The sequence below is a fragment of the Chiloscyllium plagiosum genome, chromosome 24 (genome assembly GCF_004010195.1).
Source record: "Chiloscyllium plagiosum isolate BGI_BamShark_2017 chromosome 24, ASM401019v2, whole genome shotgun sequence".
Lineage (NCBI taxonomy): Eukaryota > Metazoa > Chordata > Chondrichthyes > Orectolobiformes > Hemiscylliidae > Chiloscyllium > Chiloscyllium plagiosum.
In genome coordinates, this window is record NC_057733.1 from 46,195,464 (window position 1) to 46,217,999 (window position 22,536).

At 40.4% G+C, this 22,536-nt stretch overlaps 1 protein-coding gene across 1 annotated transcript in view; it reads right to left on the bottom strand.

Annotated features, from left to right (window-relative positions):
• LOC122561933 (parvalbumin-like EF-hand-containing protein) overlaps positions 1-3,072 on the bottom strand; it is a 37,816-nt gene extending 34,744 nt beyond the window's left edge. Inside the window, exon 1 of the mRNA XM_043714249.1 lies at positions 2,983-3,072. The gene's annotated coding sequence lies outside the window, so the exon portion shown is untranslated. The remainder of the gene's footprint in view (positions 1-2,982) is intronic.
• Positions 3,073-22,536: the final 19,464 nt, after the last annotated feature.

The window sequence follows — 22,536 nt, forward strand, 5'->3', positions numbered from 1 at the left end:
TCCCTCTCCCCCACCTCCCTCCATCCCTCTCTCTCTCTCTCTCTCTCCCCCCCTCTCTCTTTCTCTTTTACACTGCCCCAGACAGGTTTTACATGTAAACAGATCATTGCTTCAGAAATCTAGCTGATTTAGTGGTGGAGATGACAGGAGAAAAGCGAGAAGAGTGATTTGGTGGTAGACAAAAAGGGTTCAGTTTTGTGTAAAAGTGTCCCTCGTGAAAAGCAGAAATAAAAAGAAACAATATGAAGAACTGTGCTTTGAAGTGTGTTGTGGTGCAGCGGTAGTATATTTAACTCAGGTCAAGGAGACCCAGATTCAAATCCCACCTGTCCAGGCATATGTAATGACATCACTGTATACGTTGATTAGAAACAAGAAACACGAAACAAGAATCTGTGGGGCTGAACTGTGTTTTCTTTGAGCCCTGCTTAATTCAACTCCCTTGTCTTTCACATTGGCCTCTGTATTTACAAACTGTATAAACCATTCAGGTGTATGTAAGAGCACTTCCAGATATACAGTATATAAAAAAGAACTGTCTTTGCCTAATCTCCCCTATATTTGTTATGGCGCACTAGTCTTGGTTAGTAATGCTAGATAATTGGTTTTTAATTAGCAACACGAGTGATTTAGTCATGGGAAAAGAAAGCAGTCCAGTCGTGTGTGATAGCATCTCTGAATAACGAAACAGAAAAAAAGCAGCCTTTAGAGAGAGAGAGATGGGTGCCGTGGTCCATTATTTTCCCCTCTGATTCTATTTCAATTTAATGTCCACCTCTTTCCTTATCTTATCTACCCCTGGTGGCCTGTCGTTGCAAAATGTTAATTGCATGGTTTACTTTAAGTGTGCTCTTGAGGTGGTGATTTTTTTTCAGTCACAGAATAAGGGCACCGCCAGCATTTATTTTCCAGAGGGCAGTTATGAGTCAACTACATTGCTGTGAGTCTGGAGTCACAGTAGGCCAGGCTGGGTAAGGTTGGCAGTTTCCCTCCCTAAGGGGCATTAATGAACCAGTTGGGTTTTCCCCGACAATCAGCAATGGATTCATGGTCATCGTGGGATTCTTAAATCTCGATATTTATTGAATTCAAATTCCACCATCTTCCACAGCTGGTCCCAGAACATTACCTGGGTCTCTGGATTTACAATCCAGCGATGATACCACTAAGCCATTACCTTCACTTGTAGTGTCTCCACCTCGGGACTAGGAGACTTGAGTCCAAGTCCCACCTGTTCCAGAGGTGTGGTGTAATGTATCTGAACAGGTGATTTTTTTTAAGAAAAGCCTTGTTTTCCCCAGCAGCAAGGGGTTTGTTTGGTTTTGGACAGGTAAAGGGTTCCAAAGGGCATGATGGAAACTGGTGTTGGTGCTAAAATATGCTTAAACCCTTGTGACTCTCTGAAAGTCTCTTGCTGCCCTGGTCCAACATATAATTAGATTACTTACAGCGTGGAAACAGGCCCTTCGGCCCAACAAGTCCACACCGACCCTCTGAAGAGCAACCCACCCAGACCCATTCCCCCACATCTAACACTATGGGCAATTTAGCATGGCCAATTCACCTAACCTGCACATTTTTGGACTGTGGGAGGAAACCGGAGCAAACCCACGCAGACACGGGGAGACTCCACACAGAGAGTTGCCTGAGGCAGGAATTGAACCTGGGTCTCTGGCATTGTGAGGTATCAGTGCTCACCACTGTGCCACCGTGCCATCCCTGGCATACCACTTGCATATGGATAACAGTCTGTTGAACACGAATGGCTGTAGATTTCTATGATTCTGACTCAATAGGAACTGGACTTTCTTAAACGCAAAAAATGCCAAGGCACAAGGACAATTTTAATCTGGCTCTGGCCTGTGGCCATTGCTTGTGATGCTGGGCTTAGGTCTGATCTGCTTTTACAGGAGCCTGCCTTTACTTCCATTGGAGTCAACAAAGTCAAAAACCTGGCGGCTTCTCATCCAGCGAGGCTAACATGTGAAAGGGGTGAAATCTGAACTCATGCAAAAAGGTATAAAAAGACAGAGGTCTCTAGAATAAAATGATACCACTTGCATATCGCAGCTAGTAGGTCTTGTAACTTAAGCTGCATTAGAGTCACCTATTTTGGGATTGGATTGTCTCCTTGCTATGGAGTGCAGCTGTCGGTGTTTCCTTAAGTTGCACTCCTGGGGCAGTTAGATTTACCAAAATTGAATTGCTGATTCAAAACACATGATGGAGTAGCAAGCAAACAAAATACTTAAACGTTCCCAAAGGAATACCCACTTAAGCATCATGAAGGTATCTGACAATTAAGTTTCTGTTTACGAACATCTCTTGCACTCTATGGTTTTGTGTTACAATATTTTAAAATCAAAAGGAATGAACAGCATTTTAATTGCTTTTATTTATATAATTTATGCAAAAAAAAAGGATTAGCTTCATATTTACTTGGCTCCACAATATCTTCCCCTCATTATTTGAAATCACTTTTGATTGATATAAACTCATCGAATTTATTCAGTTGCTATTTTAATTGCAGAATTAATTTGATGTGCAGAAAAATGTACTTTCAATATGAAGTGAACGTATGAGGGGCTAAACTGAATTGTAAAATCATTGATGTAAAGATAGTAAGTTCATAAGCCCTGAAGTTGAACTTATTTTTTAGCACTCTGTTTAATACATTTAGCCAAATATTGGTTTCACTTATTTTATGAAATTGTTAGCCCGTTTAAGATAACTGGGACATTGACTAGTTCAATTAGTGGAACACAGCAATTTATTCAAATAACCCTCAAAATAGCAGAGAGGGGGAAATTATTTTTATAGATTGGATAACCTTCTTTTTGTAGAGGATGTTAATAATTCAGACAATTTTCTGAATATTCAGTCTCTTTAAAAACTTATTGTGAGAATTAGTTTGTAAACTAAACTGGATATTCTAGCCTTTCTTCCAGATTGTGCAAATACAAACTTTAACAGTAAACTTACCACTGACAAGGGCTTCTTATTTCTTGTATCCGCGACTCTCTCCACTACCTAATGGTTTGTCTGTTGTTCTTTGAGTTTATATATCATTTTGACTGGCTATTTAAAGCAAATTGCATGTCAGTCGCCAACTTGTTTTATTCTTCTGAGAATTATCAAGTGTTTCTAATTTGTCAGGTCTGCATTTCATGCACCGCCAGGTTCAAAACATATGAAAGGCAACTTTAACATTACATTTATTTTGAACCTCTTTGCACACAAACTTTAATGATGTGGCAAGTGAACATACTATGTGCTAAAATCTGCCATTTAGGCTGCACTTTTACAGACAATCATCCCAGAGATTATGTGCTGTTTGTGATGCACAGCCCCTCATTGTAAAGTGTACTGATTTAATGACGGGTATCCTAGCTTATGTCCATGATACAGCCCCTCCACTTAATGCCAGAGAACATGACTGGGATCATTACCTTGATCCCAGGATTTAACATCCTTCCAGAAGGTCAAATAGAAGAAAGGGGACTGGAAATTTGTGCCTTCCTGGACTTGTACTACAGCCAGAACAAACCTCTGGTTATGTGAGGTAGTACCTTGGTCAGTTCTCATATCATTTGGCTTTAGTGTGCTTAGCTATCAGACTGAGACTTGCCATCCATGCCGGCCTGTTACATTTCCCACCAACACTCAACTTACACAGTGAATGGAAGGTAAGTATACAGCAAGTATTACATACTTTCACTGTCACTGAGTGCTCATTTTTTTCAACAAGATACAAATAAGGAACATTTTAAAAATATTCTTTCTTAGAGTCATATAGCATGAAAACAGACACTTTGGGATAATAGTCAGTATGGACTGGTTGGAGCAAACTAAACTAGTCCCACCTGCATGTGCTTAGCTTATATCCCTCCAAACGTTCCTTATTTGTCTAAATGCCTTTTAAACGTTGTAACTGTATCCACATCCACCACTTCTTCTAGAAGGTAATGGCACACATGAACCTCTCATGTCTTTTTAAAATCTCTCTCCTCTCACCTTAAAAGTACTTCAAGAGCCTAGTTTGAAACCCCCCACCCTAGAGAAAGGACACCTGCCATTCACCTATTTGAACCTCTCATTACTTTATAAACCTCTATAAGGTCACCTCTCAATGTCCTACGCTCCAGTGAAAAAGGTCTCAGCTTATCTCGCCTCTCCCTATAGCTCAATCCTTGCATTCCTGGCAACATCCTGATCAATCTCTTCTGAACCCTCTCCAACTTGATAGTATCCTTCCTATAACAGGGAGACTAGAACTGCGCACAGTACTCCAGGAGAGGCCTTTCCATGATGAGTATGTCGGTAAAGAACCCAAACTCGCAAAGCAGGACAATATCAAGATGGAATAAAGCACCAGCATCATATGCCTTTTGGCTTGGAATCTACACTTATGAATTACTTCTTTGATGGTACCTTGTTCCCATTGTTTAACCACAAACCAAATCAATTACAAAAAGTCAAAATGTTTTGAATGCAAAGCATGCCCTTCAGCATTTGAAAGAGGAAGGATACAACGTTTGATCAGGATTAATTAATCTAAACTTGTTCAGTAGATCTTGAATTCAGTGTAACTAATATCCGGCAGACCTGCACCGATTCCACAAATTCATAAACTACGGTGTAATAAAACATGCTGTCATGCTTTACAGATTTTAGTGCATTTGAGGCTGACCACATCAGGAGATCTTAAGGCAGGCTTTAGGACAGTTTTGTCCAAGAGATCATGAAGTAACTCCATAGATGCCAGTATCCCATATCCAGGTCACCCTTTATTTGCAAATGGAAAGCCCTTGATGCTGATCCAGCCCCTCAGAGCCAGCTCTCAAAGTGAACAGAATCTCTGACACTCTTGTTCATATCTGTCAGCCAGGGCTCCCTGATTGGACCAGGTTAACAGCCCCCAATAAGGAAATTCAATCTATGAGGGCCACCTGGCAGACCTTGTTACAATCACTAGAGATAGGTTTTAGAGGGGGAGAGGGAGAAGGAGCTGGAAATGTTTAAGGAGGAATTTCTGGAGTTTGAGGTGAAGTTGGAGTTGGAATTGGCAGCAGAAGGGATAACTACCAATTGTTGACCAGTTCAAATTTGGGATGTATAATGGCTAGAATTATAGGAGCATAATAACCTGGGATGCTATGTAAGACTGAAGGACTAAAGAAAGATCAAACATTACTTTGGGTGCCTCTAATTTCTGGTTAATCTCTTTGAACCACCGATAACTTCATGAACTAATTGTTTTGTGTGGTTGGAGATGAATTTCTAGGAAATGGGACAAAAACAGAATTTACTGGAGAAACTCAGCAGGTCTGGCAGCATCTGTGATGAGAGAAACAGAGTTAATGATTCAAGTCCAGTGACCCTTTGGATTGTAAAGTTAACTCTGACTCTGTTTTCTCTCCACAGAACGCTGTCAGACCTGCTGAGTTTCTCTAGTCCATGCTATTTTTTGTTTCAGATTTCCAGGATTTGCAGTTCTCGTTTTACTCTAGGAACTGGTAGCCTTTTGTATTTTTGAATACATCTTGCATTATTGTGTTTTGTATTAGTCCTCACTGTTGGGCTGGTAATCTGACTGAGTGTATTGAATGTCCTTGATAGAATTTGCCTGGTTTTCATCCCTTTCACTTCAATTTCATGCCCAACAAGTGACGATCAAAATCCACCCAATTTATATTGGATTTTGCTCAGTAAAGAACTTGGATAAAAATATTCATTGCGTAGATGTTATTTACAGAAATTATCCCTGAATAATGGGGTGAATTAACATTTTTATTATTCATTTATAAAGTATATTATCTTGAGAAATGTTATTATATATTAGACATATTCTATTTATAGCAAGAAAACCACAATTAAAGTAATGATTCCATTGACTGCTGTGCCATCACCAACACATAAATGTGAATTGTTGCTATTCTTGGAACCTCTTGCTGCTTGACATTCAAAGACACTGACAAAGCTTAATATTTATTGCCCATTCTTAAATCACTTGAGAAAGAGGTGGTGACTTATTGAATACAATGGCTTGCTGGGCAAGGGCAGTTAAGATGAAATCACCTTGGTGTTGGTCTGGAGCCACATACGGCTTTTAGTGACAATCCAGTAGATCACCAATATTGAGACTAACTTTTCAGATTTACTTCATACATTGAATTTGAAATATGTCACCTGCTGTAGTAGGATTTGAACTCACGCTCCCAAATCATTAGGCCAGGCTTCTGTATTATGATCCATACAATCATATGAATTTGGAACAACAGTAGCCCCTCAAGCCTGCTCCACCATTAAATAACATCATGGTTGATCTGATTTGTTTTATTATTGTCACATGTAGAGAGATACAGATAAAGTATCTGTGCTAACCAGATAAATCATACCTTATGTAAGTATATCAGGGAAATAGAAGAGAATGCAGAATATAGAGTTACAGCTGCAGGGAAGGGCAGAACGAAATCACTCTAAATATGAGAATTCTGTGCATAAGTCTGATAACAGCAGGGAAGAAGCTATAATTAAATCTGTTGATACGTGTTTTCAAACTTTTGTATCGTCTGCCCAATGGAAGAGGATGGAAGAGAGCATAACTGGGGTAGGAGGGGTCTTTGATTATGCTGGCTTCGGGAAATGCAAATGGAGTCTATGAAAGGATGGCTGGATTTCAGTGATGGTCTGGACTGCATTCATAGCTCTCTGCAATTTCTTGCGATCATGGACAGTGCCGTTGCCACACCAAGCTGTAATGCATCCAGATAGGATGCTTTCTATGGTATATCTGTAAAAATTGGTAAGAGTCATTGTGGACAAGCCAAAGTTTCTTAGTCTCCTGAGGAAGTAGAGATATGGGTGTGCTTTCTTGACAGTAGCGTCAATGTAGATGTACCAGGATCGATCGTTGGTGATTTTTACTCCAAGGAGCTTTTGGGTTACTCCACATTACCACCTATGCCACCTCGTTTATCAAGAACCTAGCCATTTCCACCTTTCGAAATATTCAGAAGTCTGCTTCCACTACCTTTTTATGGCAGAGAGTTCTAAAGACTCATGACTGTCTGATAGAAAAAAAGTGTTCTCCTTAACTTAAATGACTGACACTTTAGTTTATAAATAGTGACATCTGGTTCTCAGTTCTCCCACAAGAGGAAACATCTTTTCCCTATATGCACTCTGCAAAGACCCCTCAGGATCTTATATGTTGCAATCAAGTTATGAGATAGTCTTTAGAACACCAACAGATGTGACCTGTCCAACCTTCCCTTGTAAGCAACCCATTCATTTCAGGAATCAGTCAAGTAAATCGTCTCTGAACTGCTTCCAATGCACTTACTTAGTTCCTTAAATAAGGAGACCTTTAGGATACACAGTACACCAGATATAATCTTATCATGCTCTACATGACTGAAGAATAACCTCCCTATTTTTGTGCGCAAATCCACTCACAATAAACGGTAACATTATTTTAGCTTTCCGAATTGCTTGCTGTAACTGACTTTATTCTGGTAATTCATGCAAAAGGATACCCAGATCTCTCTGCATCCCCGAGCTTTGCAATCTCTTACCATTGAGATAATATTATTCTTTCTGAAAAAAGTACAGTTTCACATTTTCCTACGTGATACTCCATTTGCCAGATCTTTGCCCACTCACTGCCTATCTATATCTTTTTTATAATCTCCTTATGATGTGCTTTCCTTCCTATTTTTGAGTCATCAGCAAACTTAGAAACTGCACCTTGGTCTCTTCATCCAAGTCAATGTTTTAGACGCTTGTAATCAACCTGTGTTTTGATGTTCCTCTGGAGCAGGTGGGACTTAAACCTGGATCTTCTGGCCAAGCGATAGGGGCACTACTGTTGTTCCACAAGAACCCAAAGTCACTTATATAAATTGTAAAACGTTTGAGGCTCCAGTATGATTCCTGTGGCACACCACTCTTTACATCTAGTTAACCAGAAAATTACCCATTTATACCTGCTCTCTATTTCCTGTTAGTTAGCTGGTATCATAATTACCACTGCATCTTTTAGAATACATTTATCCCAAAGAAAAATTCTACCCGTGTATCTTAAATGCAAGGATTGCCGACAGATTCCACTGGAAACTTTTCAGTACTGTTTGTACTTTCTGATGTCTCAAGGACATCTAGTGGCATGAAGGTTACATGCCAGAATAGTGAGAAATTCTCAGGGTATGCTTATACTCTAGGTTCCTTATACACTTAGACAGTGATAATGGAGAGAGAGAGAGAGTGGCATGGTGAAGGCATGACTGACCTGATAATTCCTCATTGTGCTAATGCTCTGAGAACATGGTTTCAAGTCCTACTTTGGCACGGATGACATTTAAATTCAGTTCATTAACAAATTTGGAATTAAAAACTCATTTTAATACTGGTTCACCAGTTTAATTTAAGAAACCTGCTATCCTGTAACAATGAGTTTGACTTGTAACTGGCCTCAGAAACTGCCTCGTCGGTGACTCAGTTGTACAAAACGGAAACAAATTAGAATTAGTTTTATTGTCACATGTTCTCACACGAGTACAGTAAAAAGTTTACAAGTCACCACTGACAGCACCATCTTAGGTACCAAGGTACCTGGATACAGGATCTCAGGTACAAAGCAGAACAATAAAGAAACAAAGTTAAAATGTCAAACATTACAGTCTATCTTACTAAAAGGAGCCATGATGTGGAGGTGCTGGTGTTGGACTAGCGTGGACAAAGTTAAAAATCACACAACACCAAGTTATTGGATTCCCTTCGGCCCAACAAGTCCACACTGACCCTCTGTAGAGTAACCTGCCCACTTCCCTACCCTGTATTTACCCCTAACTAATGCACCTAATACTATGGGCAATTTAGCATGACCAATTCACCTAATCTACACATCGTTGGACTGTGGGCAGAAACCAAAGCACCCAGAGGAAACCCATGCAGACACGAGGCAAATGTGCAAACTCCACACAGACAGTTACCCAAGGCAGCAATTGAACCCAGGTCCCTGGCACTGTGAGGCAGCAGTGCTAGCCACTGAGCCACCCCAAATTGTCTTCCAAATAAACCTGTTGAACTATAACCTGGTGTTGTGTGATTTTTAATTTTGTGTTTCTTTGTTTTTCTACTTTTAGTAAGACAAACTGGATTACAGTGATTCAAGAAGGCAGCTGACCTTTACTTTCTCCAGGACAATGCAAAAGGACAACAAATGTCAGCATCACCAGGGATGCTCACGCCCGGGAAAGAATGAAAGAAAACCATGTGACTTCGATGGGCAGACATAAACAGATCAACAAATCACTGCCTGCTCCTGAAATTTCCAGGAATCAACTCAATGGTTCCATCAGATGGAGAAGTGCTCAGGAAGGGAGGGAAACAGCAAATAGGAAACTATTGGCCAGTTGGATTAGATTAGATTAGATTACTTACAGTGTTGAAGCTATTATGGGGAACGCATTAGAACTGATCATTAAAGAGATTAAAGCTGCTCATGTAAGGTGATCGGGAAGAGACAGCTTGGTTTTGTCAAAAGGAACTCATATAACCAGTTTATTGGAGCTATTTAAAGGAGTAACACACAATGTGGACTTATTATGCTTACCATTTCATTTTGAGCTGGCATTTAGTGGTGTGGATGGTAGCCATGATGTGGAGGTGACCTAGATAAGGGGAGTGAGGGTATGGTAGCTAACATATGACATACAGATAGGTAGGAAAATATTTTATGAGGAAGACATAGGAGGTTGCAGATGGATATGGATAGGCTGAAGAAATGGGCAAAAATTTAACAGATAGAGTATAAAGTGGGAAAATGTGAAGTTGCTCACTTTGGCAGAAAGAATGAGAAAAGAACATTAGTTAAATGGAGAACAATGGGAGAGTTCTGAAATGCGGAAGGATTTTTGTATTCTAATGCAGGAGTTACAATATGTTAGTACGCAGATCCAGCATTTAATTGAGAAGGCAAATGGGATCTTATCCTTTGCTACAAGAGGAATTGAATGTAAAAATAAGGACAAATCAAAACAAAAAAACTGCAGATGCTGGAGATCTAGATCTGAAACAAAAACAAAAATCGCTGGTGAAACTCAGCAGGTCTGGCAGCATCTGTGGAGCGAAAGCAGGGTTAGTGTTTCAAATTCAGTGACTCTTTCATCAGAACCAGAAAAGTGAGGATAGTATGCTTCAGTTAGACAGGGCACTGATAAGATTGCTTCAGGAATACTGTGTGCAATTTTGGTCACCTTATTTGAATTGAATTAAATTTATTATTATGTATATCGAGAAAAGCTTTGTCTTGCAAGCAATACAGGCAGATCACAGAGTTAAGTAACGCAGATAGTAAATAATAGGTAAACAGCGGCAACAACAAAAACACAGGTACAGGTGAATGTTAAGAGTTTGTGAGTCCATTCAGTATTCTATCAACAGTAGGGTAGAAACTGTTGTGAAACCGGCTGGTGCGTGTGTTCAGGCTTCTGTACCTTCTCCCCGATGGTAGAGGTTGTAGAAAAACATTGCCAGGGTGGGATGGATCTTTGAGAATGCTGGCGGCCTTTCCTTGACAGCGGGCCTGGTAGATGGATTCTATAGATGGGAGGTTGGCCTTTATGATTGTTCAGGCCGAGTTCACGACTCTCTGTAACCCTCTCTGACCTTGAATAGTACAGCTGCCATACCAGGTAGTGATACATCCAGACAGAATGCTCTCAATGGCGCACCTATAAAAGTTGGCAAGGATATTCATCATCATGCCAAATTTCCTCAGCTGCCTGAGGAAGAAGAGACATTGTTGGGCCTTTGTAACCAGTGCGTCCACATGAAGAGTCCAAGAAAGCTAGTTGTGCTTGACCAGTCCCAGGAGCTTGACACTCTCCACTCATTCTATCTCTGTGTTATTAATGTGTAGGGGGGCATGGGTAACATCCCGTTGAAAGTCAATAATGAGTTCCTTGGTTTTGCTGGTATTGAGGGGACATAAATGCATTGAAGGCAGCTCATTGGAGGTTTACTGCATTGATACCTGGAATGTGCAGATTGTTTTATGAAGATAGGTTGGACACGGGCTTGTTTCTACTGGAATGTTACAGAGTGAGAGGTGACTTGATTGAAGGGTTTCAGGTCTTGACGAGGTGGTTGTGGGTCAGCCCAAAACTAGAGGGCACTGCTTTAAAATTTGGTGTTGCCCTTTCAGAAGAGAGAGATTAAAATAAAATATATTTTGCTCAAAAGGTGACTTTTGAGTCTCCTGCCTCAGGAGGTGATGGAAACAGAATCACTGAATTTTTTAAGGCAGATTTTTGTTAGTTCAGGGAATGAAGAATTAGCAGGGATTGATGAGAATATGGCGTTCAGAACACAAAGAAATCAATTGTGGTATTATTGAATATCAGAGAAGACCAGATGGTCTCCTTTTGCTCCTGTTTTATTCATACATACCAACTGATGGAAATAACTGAATTAATCCACAACTAATTCATAGGTTAAGTGAATGGGTAAAATTATGCAAGATAGATTTCAATGTGAGGTTGTTTTCTGTGGACTTAGAAAATTCCATCATTTTTAAATGCAAAGAGCCAATGACAATGGAGGTCCAAAGACAATTAGGTTATGTATGTAGGTCATCAAAATGTCATAGATACAAACAGAAAATAATCCAAAAGACTAATAGAACTCTGGCTTTTATATCTTGAGCTCTAAACACAAGAGGCTCGATGTTATAGTAGAATTTACTCCTCCCTCGAGTGGTGTGGACAATGATGAGAATCATAGAATCCCTACAGTGTGGAAGCAGGCCATTCAGCCTATCGAGTCCAAGCCAACCCTCTGAAGTGCAACCCACCCCTTCCCTGCAACCCTGCAATTCCCATTGCTCATCCACCTAGCCTGTGAACCCCTGGACATGATGGACAATTTAGCATGGCCAATCCACCTAATCCATCTTTGGACAGTGGGAGAAAACCACAGCATCCAGAGGAATTCCATGCAGACACAGGGAGAATGTGCAAACTCTGATTCCACCCTCGGGCTGTGTAAACACAGGTCTCTGGCACTCTGAGACAGCAATGCTAACCATTGTGCGACCCTGCAGCAAGTGGGGCAACATTAAGGAAGCGATTAAACAAATCTCAATTACGAATATTTGCTTGGTTTTCCAATAAGCTTTAAATGGCAACTTCAAAATCTTGTTATTGAGCCACAATTACCTTATTTCCACACACTTGCATCTCATTAAGCCTCAAACTTGTCTCTTCCAATTCTCCAGCACCTTCCCTGAGAAACTGAACAATGCAACTTCCTGACGTCAGGGTGGGTCCCTAGCAACTGCAGCTCACCAAATTCTTGTTGAAGCCATAATCCAGCCCTGGCTACATCATGATATCCCTGTGTGCTTCACAGGCACCATCATCCTTGACATTTTGTCCATGTAAGTTGGTAGTGGAAACGGCAATCTACCAGCCGCTAGGAGATAGTAAGGACTGCAGATGCTGAAGAAGTCATAGCTGATAAAGTGTGGCACAGGCCCCAGTCCTGATGAAGTACTGATGAAGATGCTGCCAGACCTGCTGTGCTTTTGCCAGCACCATACTTTATCATATCTACTAGCCTCACCTCATCTTCATGCCTGCTCTCAGACCTATTCTCACATCGCTTCAGCCCTTCAGGACTTTACTTTAGAGTTCAAGGACACCTAGGTTTTCATTGCACCTACAACGAAGTGGCAGAAGCATTCATGTATCTCATGCATTTCAATAGGATCCATCTTACAGCTATTACAACATTAGAACTAGGAACAGAAGTAGGTAATTCAGCCCTTCGAACCTACTCCACCATTTGATTCAATTATGGTTGATCTCATCTCAGCCTTAACTCCACTTTTTTGCTCACTTCCCATGACCTTTTAACCTAATACTAGCTAAAAATCTGTAGATCTCATGCTTAAATTTATTCAGTGTCCCAATGCCCACTGCACTGTGAGGTAGTGAATCCCTTGGACCTCCATGAAAGAGATCATTCCGCCTCATCTCTGTTTTAGATCTGCTGTCCATCATCCTAAAACTATGACCTCTTGTTTTAGATTGTCCCACCAGGGGAAGCATCCTCTCTCCGTTCACTTTGTCAATCCCCTTTAACATCTTAGATACCTCAATTACATCTCCTCTCATTGTTCTAAATTCAAGTGAGTATGGGCCTAAACTGCTCAATCTCTCCTTATAAGGCAAGTATCTCATCCTGGAATTAATCGAGTGAGTCTTCTCTGAACTATTTGCAATACATTGGAATTGCAGGAAACTTTATTTTAACCAGCACCTCAGTAAACTGGCAAAAATTATATATCTCAATTCCTGTAAAGTTTACTGTATTATTCTATGTAATTATTATAGTTATTTAAATTTATTTATCTCAATGTAAATATACTTGTTCAATAGAATGGCCACACAAAATATTAACAGCTGATTTCAATTACAGGTCAATTTCTACCGGAGTAGTCGGAGTAGTCAGTTGATAGTGCGACTGAGAAGGCTCTCTGCTGGTAAATTTTATTCAAGGCAAAGTTGCATTATTGTCTCAGTGATTTTATCCTGTAAATGAAATATAACAGTGATATGTATATTCCCTACATTACATCAACATGTTTTTTTACATTGATATATGGTCCTCTTGATCAACTGGTACATGCCCGGTCCCATAGGTATTGGTTCGTAAAAAGTTGCTATAACTCATTAATCTAATTTCTTAGCACTCAGTCTGTACTGACTGAGAATCATAAAATCCTCCTACAGTGTGGAAACAGGTCATTTGGCCCAACAAGTCCACACCGACCCTCCAAAGAGTAATCCACACCCCCCCCACCCTAACTAATGCACCTAACCTACACATCTCTGAATACTATGGGCAATTTAGCATGGCCAATTCACCTAGCCTGCACATCTTTAGATTGTGGGAGGAAGCCCACACAGACACAAGGAGAATGTACAAACTCCACACAGACAGTCACCCAAGGCTGGAATTGAACCCAGGTCCCTGGTGCTGTGAGGCAGCCACGCTAACCACTGAGCCACCGTACTACCCTTGAAGGCCCACAGCCTCTGTGCCTCACATTACTGGGTAGCGAGAGGCTGGTGGCTTGTCTTAATGGGAAGCACTGAACAGTGAATGGAGTCAACAGGTCATTGTAACATACAGCCTTATGTCAATATCACACCACTATGCCAATGTCAATGCACATGTAATTACAAAACATGAACTTCCTGGCTTCTGAAGTGGTGCGCATATGAGCCGTAAATGTGTGCAAACAGTGTGAATGTTGCAAGGTCCTAGTGGTGGTGCATATTTCTGCATCTCCTGGTGCACGCTTGCAAGGAAAGAACCTACTGTAGGATGTTAAAGCCTTAAAGTTGTTGCAAAGGATATTGACTAGAATGCTACCAGGGAGAATAAGCGTTGGCTGGGTGGAGAGACTGGAGAAGCTGGGAAGGTTCTGTCTACAGCAGAGAAAGATTCAATCATTCAAAATGACAGATTTTTCACAGACTAAATATGAAACAACTTATCCATGATGGGTGGACTAAAGGTTATAGATTGAAAGATAATTGGTGAAAGAAGTGGAAAACACTCAAAGAAAATCCTTTCCATGTGGCATGTTTGTGATCTGGAATGGTGGGAGAGATTCGATACAAATATTCAAAGGGAAATGACTGGAAACCTATCAGGGGAGGGGGACAAAGTGGATATTTGTTTCAAAGAGTTGGCAAATTCACATCAGGCTGAATGGCCTCATCTGTATTGCACATTTCTATGAGAGCCTAGAAGAGGGTCATTGTAACAAGCCCAGCCTACAGCAGGAAAGGAAGGCTAGTACCAACAATATATGATGGGTCAATTGTCTACATTCAGGAATATTTTGTCTCTCTTGGTTGGCTGACAGATTTTTAAGTAAATCTCCTGACCAGGGCACATGACTGGATATAATGGAGATGATTTGGAGATGCCGGTGTTGGACTGGGGTGTACAAAGTTAAAAATCACACACCTGGTTATCGTCCAACAGGTTTAATTGGAAGCACGCTAGCTTTCAGAGCGTCGCTCCTTCATCAGGTGATAGTGGAGGGCTCAATCCTAACACACAGAATTTATAGCAAAATGGAGGAGTGTCATGACTTAACTCACATCAGGCAGAATAATGGCTCAGTGGTTAGCAATGCTGCCTCAAAATACCAGGAACCCGGGTTCGATTCCAGCCTTGGGGAACTGCCTGTGTGAAGTTTGCACATTCTCTTCGTGCCTGCATGGGTGTTCTCTGGTTTCTGTCCAAAGATGTGCAGGGTTGGGTGGATTAGCCATGGAAAATGCAGTGTTACAGGGATGGGGTGGGTCTGGGTGAGAGGTTCTGTGTGGATTCGATGGACTGAATGGTCTGCTTGCACACTATAGGGATTCTGTGAACCGGATGTGAGAGTCTGCTGGATTTCAGCTATCATTTCAGAGACTGGATCTTTCACTTGTGCTTGGAAGGATTCTCTGATTTAGAGGCACAGACTGCTAGCTAAGAGCTAGCTTAATGTAAAGTTTGTGATAAACCAAAGTATGAGTAAATGGAAAATCATTTGGTCATGCCCTGTACACTACAAAGCATAGTGATTTGGCTCTAATGCTACTTTTGATATTCACTTTGTACAGCAGGAATTCCTGTCTGTATTGCTACGCAATTCACTACTAAACTCAAGTTGAATTTACGCAGTGTTCTCAATTTACAAAACATCCCATTTGGAGAACAGCCAGTAGAGAGATTAATGGAGCAGCAGTTCTGTGTTTAGAATCCTTACAGTGTGGAAGCAGGCAATTCCACCCATTGAGTCCAAAGCGACCTGTCAAAGAGCATCCCCCAAGACCCACACCATTCCCCCATACACTGCATTTCCCAACTGTTGCGACACAGCGGTGAACCCTTCTGCTAATTAAACCAAACACCCAGAAAAGCTCACTTCGCCTCATAACCTGTTACAGTATGAGTGACTGAGAACTCCCAAATTCCACTATTTAAAGAAAACATATCAATTTATTTTTTAATTCTAAAATGGAATATTAAACAACAATTTACAAACCTCAACCCCCTTTCTCTTAAATGTTGGTTATCTAATCTCCAACTCTATAACAATGTGCTGTTCCAATAAAAAAACCCATATTAAAATTATATCAACTTAATGTCAACCAAAGCAGCTATCATCTCCACTGTGCTCCTCCTTTCAGCTGAAGATCTCCCTGGGTTGTCTTCGTTCTTTTGCTGCAAGGATGTTTCAAATGAAAAAGGTAACTTTGATAGAGTGTGTTTTGAATGGCAGTCTCTCTCGATGGCACTTTACTCTCTGCCTAACTTTCAAAATGCCTGCTTCTTTATACACCTAACATCAGATTGTCTCATTGGTTTGAGGGTGGCAAAACCAATAAATTCAAACTCGATTGGGTTTTAGTATCCTGGGGCATAATTTAAACTGATTGGTTAGATTCAAATTGTTGTCAAAAACAGTTATGTAGTTCACAGCCAAATGTTACATATTTTCAATTTTCCAGTACACTCGTACTGCTACTCATGTGACAGGTGTTTTTAAGCTATTAATGCAAAACAGCATTCACTCTCTCTTAAAAGGTACAGTACACACCTTCAACTTCATAACACCTCCCTTGCCTTAAGAAAAAAATGAACCACCGTAATGAAAAGATGGCTTCATCTTTTTTCTAATTCTTAACCCCATTACAATAAAATACATAGGACACAAATCTAAATTCATATTAATTTCTGCACACATCGGTATCTGTTCAATCTTATCTATACTTTATCCATTAAAACTGCTATTACATCTGCTATCACATTCTTATGACCCGCAACATATACTGTTTGTAAATTAAAAGTCTGACATAAGGCTCCAATGAAATAGTTTCATATTCTTGTCTTTAAGTCATTCCAAGAATGCAAGAGGATTGTGATCCATGTACACAACTGTTTCCAAAACACTGTTCATCACATAAATATTAAAATGTTGCAAGGCGAGTACCAAACTCAATAATTCATTTACGATCGTAGAATATTTTCTCTAGTGGGTGTTGAGTTTCTTTGAAAAGTAGCCAACTGGCTGTTCAATTCCATCATCTTCCTGTAGCAGTACAGTTCCAACACCTATATCGCTAGCATTGAATGAAACTTTGACGGGTTTCGAAAACTCTGGTACAGTTAAAACTGGTGTGGTGGTTAATACTGCTTTTAAATTGTCAAATGCCTCCTGGCATTGTTCTGTCCACCAAAATTGTGTTCTTCCTCAGTACATCCGTTGGCAGTTCCACCACACTTTGGAACAAACTTCCAGTAGAATCTGCTTAGTCCCAAAAATTGAAGCACCTCTTTCTTTGAGGATGATCATGGAAATTTCTTAATGGGCTTCATCATTGCATTCCTTGGGGTCAACCTTCCACCACCGATGTTATGTCCCAAGAATGTCACCTCTGCCTTTGCAAATTCTGTTTTCTTTAAATTTATTACCAGTTTTGCTTCTCTTAGTCTTTCAAAGAGCGCTGCAAACTGTACCATATGATCTTTTTATGACTCACTAAAGATCACTACTACAGACTGCACAGTTTGTTAACACAGCCACAACTCTGTTAATGAGTCTTTGGAATGTGGCTGATGCATTCTTCATTCCAAAAGGCATCACTTCGAATTGATATAGCCCATTTGGGGTTACAAATGCAGAAACTTCTTTTGCTTTCTCTGATAAAGATACCTGCCAATAACCATGCAGTAAGTCTAACTTTGTAATGTAACTGGCTTCTCCAACTTTCTCTATACACTCCTCCAAACTTGGTATTGGGTATGAGTCTGATTTTGTTATGGCATTGACCTTCCAATAGTCCACACAAATCATTGAGTCCTGTCGGGTTTGGGAATTAACATGATCAGCAAACTCTACTCACTCTGACTCGGTTCGATGATAACTTAATTGAGTATCGCATCCACTTCCTTCTGGACCTGTGTGGCTTTGAAAGAATTAAGCCTGTAGGAGTGTTGTTTTATTGGAACAGCATTCCCTACCTCTACCTCATGCATAATAGCATTAGTCCTCTCCATTTTTTCTCTGCAAATGTCCTTATACTGCTGCAACAAAATTTAAACTGGGTTCTTTGCTCCTGAGACAGATAGCTCACTATCCTATCCCATTCCTTAAGGATTTCCTCATTGTTTAACATATTTTGAGGCACGTCAAACTCCATGACATCTGGATTTGATTCCTCACACTGCGGGGTGGTAATTAACACCTGTTTCTCCAGTTCTCTGTCTCTGTTATAATAAAGGTTTCAACGTATTCACATGACATACCTCATGCAGTTTTTTTCCCTATCTGGCACCTTTACGAGATAGCTTACCTGACTCAACTTTTTCTCAATTTGATAGGGATCACTAAATTTGGCTTTGAAGGGATCTCCTTCAAAGTAATATTACTAATACATCAGCCCCACAGGAAAATGTCAGAGTCTCAGAGTTCTTATCTGCCACCTGCTTCATTCTATGCCGTGCCCTTTTCAGGTGCTTTTTAGCTAACTCACCTACCCGATTCCATCTCTCCCTCACCTCCGATACATAATCCAAGTGTGAGATCTCCAACTTCATTCCTGTCAATTTATATTTCATTAATGTCAAAGGCCCGCTCACTTCATGTCCGAATATTATCTCAAAGGGAGTAAACTGAGTCGATTTGTTTGGGGTATCTCTAATGGCAAACAATACAAATGGGATACCTTTATTCCAATGACATGGGTAATCCTGACAGTATGCTCTTAACATGGTCTTCGGGGTCTGATGCCACCTTTCCATGGTCCCTGGAAATTCAGGATGGTACACACTTGATTTACAGTGCTGTATACCTAAACTATCCATGACTTCTTTAAACAGCCCAGTAGTAAAATTAAACCCTTGGTCTGATTAAATCTCATTGGGTAACCCATACCATGTGAAGAAAGCTACTAACTCCTTGACCACCCCTTTTTGCCTTCATACTCCGTAATGGAATTGCCTCCGAAAATCTAGTAGACACATCCATTATGGTTAGCATGTAGTGGTTCCCACATTTAGTTTGCAGGAGGGGACCTACACAATCTGTTATAACCCGCAAGAAAGGTTCTTCAAATGCAGGAATTGGCAACAAAGGCAATGGTTTTATTACCGCCTGTGGCTTACCTACCATTTGGCACATGTGACATATATGACAAACGTTAACCACACCCTTGTGCATTCCAGGTCAATAGAAGTGCTTTTGTACCTTAGCCTGAGTCTTCCTTACACCTGGGTGACCTCTTGCAGGTAATTCATGTGCTTCCTGTCTGCATGCTACTGGCAAGAAAATCTGGTGCACGTCTGCCCATTTCTGCTATGCGCTAACCTGCCGTGGTCTTAGGATTCTATCTTTCAGATAATAACCCTCAGGAATACATTCTGTCTCCTTTTCTGAGTATTCATCAATATATATATATATCTTTTATTGTCTAGTCTTTCTGTTGTACATCCATTTGCCCTTCAGAGCTAAATATTTCTATCTGACCCTTTGGCTGTTCAGGTTTTCCCTGCACCATTACATCAAACAAGCTCTCTGCTAACTGAACCTCAACTCCATTTTTCTCTGTAGCTTTTGCGTCTTGCTCTAACTTATGATAGTGGGATCTTGTTATTACACAGTCTGGAAAATGTCCAGGGTAATTTTTTTTTAACTTCTCATTTCCCTTGTCTTCCTTTGGCTTCTCCACAAGGGGTGTCATCCCAGCTTGGATCCTGCTAAATCATTCCCAAGACCAAACTGTATTCCTGGAACTGACACTCTGTCAATCACTCCCACTGTTACTTCCCCAGTCTGGAGTTGGCGCTCCAGCCTGATCTTACATAGGGGAATGCTAAATTTCTGTCCATCTACCCCACAAACTACCATTCTCTTAGGCAACAGGTCAGAAAGAGTGCAAATTCACTCATCTCTTACTATTAGAGACTGATTAGATCCTGTATCTCTCAAAATTATAACTTCTTGTCCTTCTCTCCCTGTTCTATCTGAGTAAACCCAGAGGTAAAGTTTATAGAGATCAGGCACTATAGAGGTCTTTATAGAGATCACAGTCCTGCCTAAGCTGGGCACTCTCCTGCAGCTCCTTGGATCTTCTTGTGGTTTCCTTTACTACTTTCACACTTTTACTACTAGACAAACTTTCCTCATTCCTGAAGAAGGGCTTATGCCCGAAACGTCGATTCTCCTGTTCCCTGGATGCTGCCTGACCTGCTGCGCTTTTCCAGCAACACATTTTCAGCTACTTTCACTAATGCCCACTGGCTGAACTTCTTTTACCACATCTTTTCTCACAGTGCCTTCTTTTAAAAATAAATATTTTTATTGAAAAGGAAGAAAGTTTTCAGGTTTTTTACAAAATTACAAATCTAATAAAATGTGCATGAGAGGTGAATTGGCCATGCTAAATTGTCCATAGTGTTAGGTGCTTTAGTCAGAGGGAAATGGCTCTGGATGGGTTTCTCTTCGGAGGGTCGGTGTGGACTGGTTGGGCCAGAGAGCCTGTTTCCACGCTGTAGGGAATCTAATCTAATCTAATACAAAATAGTGTAATCTCTTTACAGTATGGTGACAATACCAGTATAAAAAAGCTAACTACTAATCTGCTCTACAGACTACCAAAACACAAAATAAGATATAAAAAGAAAAACTCTATATATTAGCAAAAAAAACCTACAGTATAGTGCATAACTAACAAAAAAGGAAAAAATAAATGAATAAAAAAAAAGCATTCATAGTAAAATTATGTCAAGTCATAACAAAACCCATATTTATATGGGACTCTTCCTTCCAGGGGCCCCCGAACCGACAGACATAGTCCCCATGGCTAAACAAAGGTCCTAGATAGTATGGCCGATACATCTGCATCGATGAAGCTCAGGAAGGGCCGCCACAATAAAACAATTCCGTTTTTTGGTGCACCATATTTGTAAGGAAGTCTAGAGGAATATATTCCATAACTATCCGATGCCAGTTCGAAAGTCCGGGAGGACTTTGGGATACCCAGCTTGCTAGTATGTTTTTCCTTGCACAAAAAGTGAGGATAGAAAATAATTTCTTCCCATATCCATCTCGAGAGGGAAGATTTGAAGAGCCCAAAAGGAGAGACACTGGGTCTAACCCAATCTCCATTCCCAAAATCTTTGCCAAGGCCTTTGCTACACTGTCCCAGTATCTATGAATCATATGATATGTCCACAAACAATGAGTGAGGGTACCAAATATGGGTTTTGTTATGACTTGACATAATCTTACTTTGAATGCTTCTTTAGTTATTCATTCACTTTTTCCTTTTTTGTTGTTGTTAGTAATGTACTATACTGTAGTTCTTTTTGCTAATATATAGAGTTTTTTTAATATCTTATTTTGTGTTTTGGTAATCTGTAGAGTAGATGAGTAGTTAGCTTTTTTTATTTTGTCAGCTTTTGTTATTGTCTGTAAATAGTTTACACTTTTTTTTACATTTAGGACACACTGAAGATGCTCCTGCCTTAGACTTTATGAATAGCTTGAGTCCTATTACAGATAGAGATCTTCCTGGCATTTTCCCAGATATCCTCCCACATCTCTAAGGCGATTCCCGTCCCTAATTCTTGAGTCCAGGTTTTATATAGCAGTTCCATGTCCTTTGAAACATTATTATCTAGCTAGTGATAGAGAGTACTGCTCAAGGGTATGCCCATTGGCCGAAGCACTCTCCTATCCATATCCAATTTGTAAGGATTGGTCATCAATGTGGTCTTTTTTTGTAGGAAATCTCGTATTTGAAAATATCGAAAGAGATCCTTGCTAGGCAATCCAAACTTCTGATATAAATGTTCAAAATACATCACAAGCTCCCCATCAAATAAATCTCCCAAGCAGGAGATTCCTCTGGATTCCCAAATTTTAAATCTAGTGTCTGTCAGGCCTGGCTGGAATCCCAGCATTCCCACTATAGGAGTAAAGGGGGAAGTTTTTTTTATAAATTACCCTCACCCTGTCATATCATCCTCCATGATTTGGAGATGCTGGTGTTCGACTGGGGTGGACAAAGTTATAAATCACACAACACCAGGTTATAGTCCAACAGGTTTAATTGGAAGCACACTAGCTTTCGGAGCACCTGATGAAGGAGCTGTGCTCCGAAAGCTAGTGCTTCCAATTAAACCTGTTGGTCTATAACCTGGTGTTGTGTGATTTTTAACTTTGTATTTAGGACAATCGGGCTTTTACAATCAAAGCTTGGAGGATGATACAATGATCCGTGACAGTTCTCATCTTATCCATAAACAATAGATTGATGAGGGGGCATTTTGATTGGGAAGCTTCAATATCTAGCCAAGTTGATTGTGAATCACAAGAGATCCAGTCAGCCACATATAGAATCATAGAGATGTACAGCATGGAAACAGACCCTTCGGTCCAACCCGTCCATGCCGACC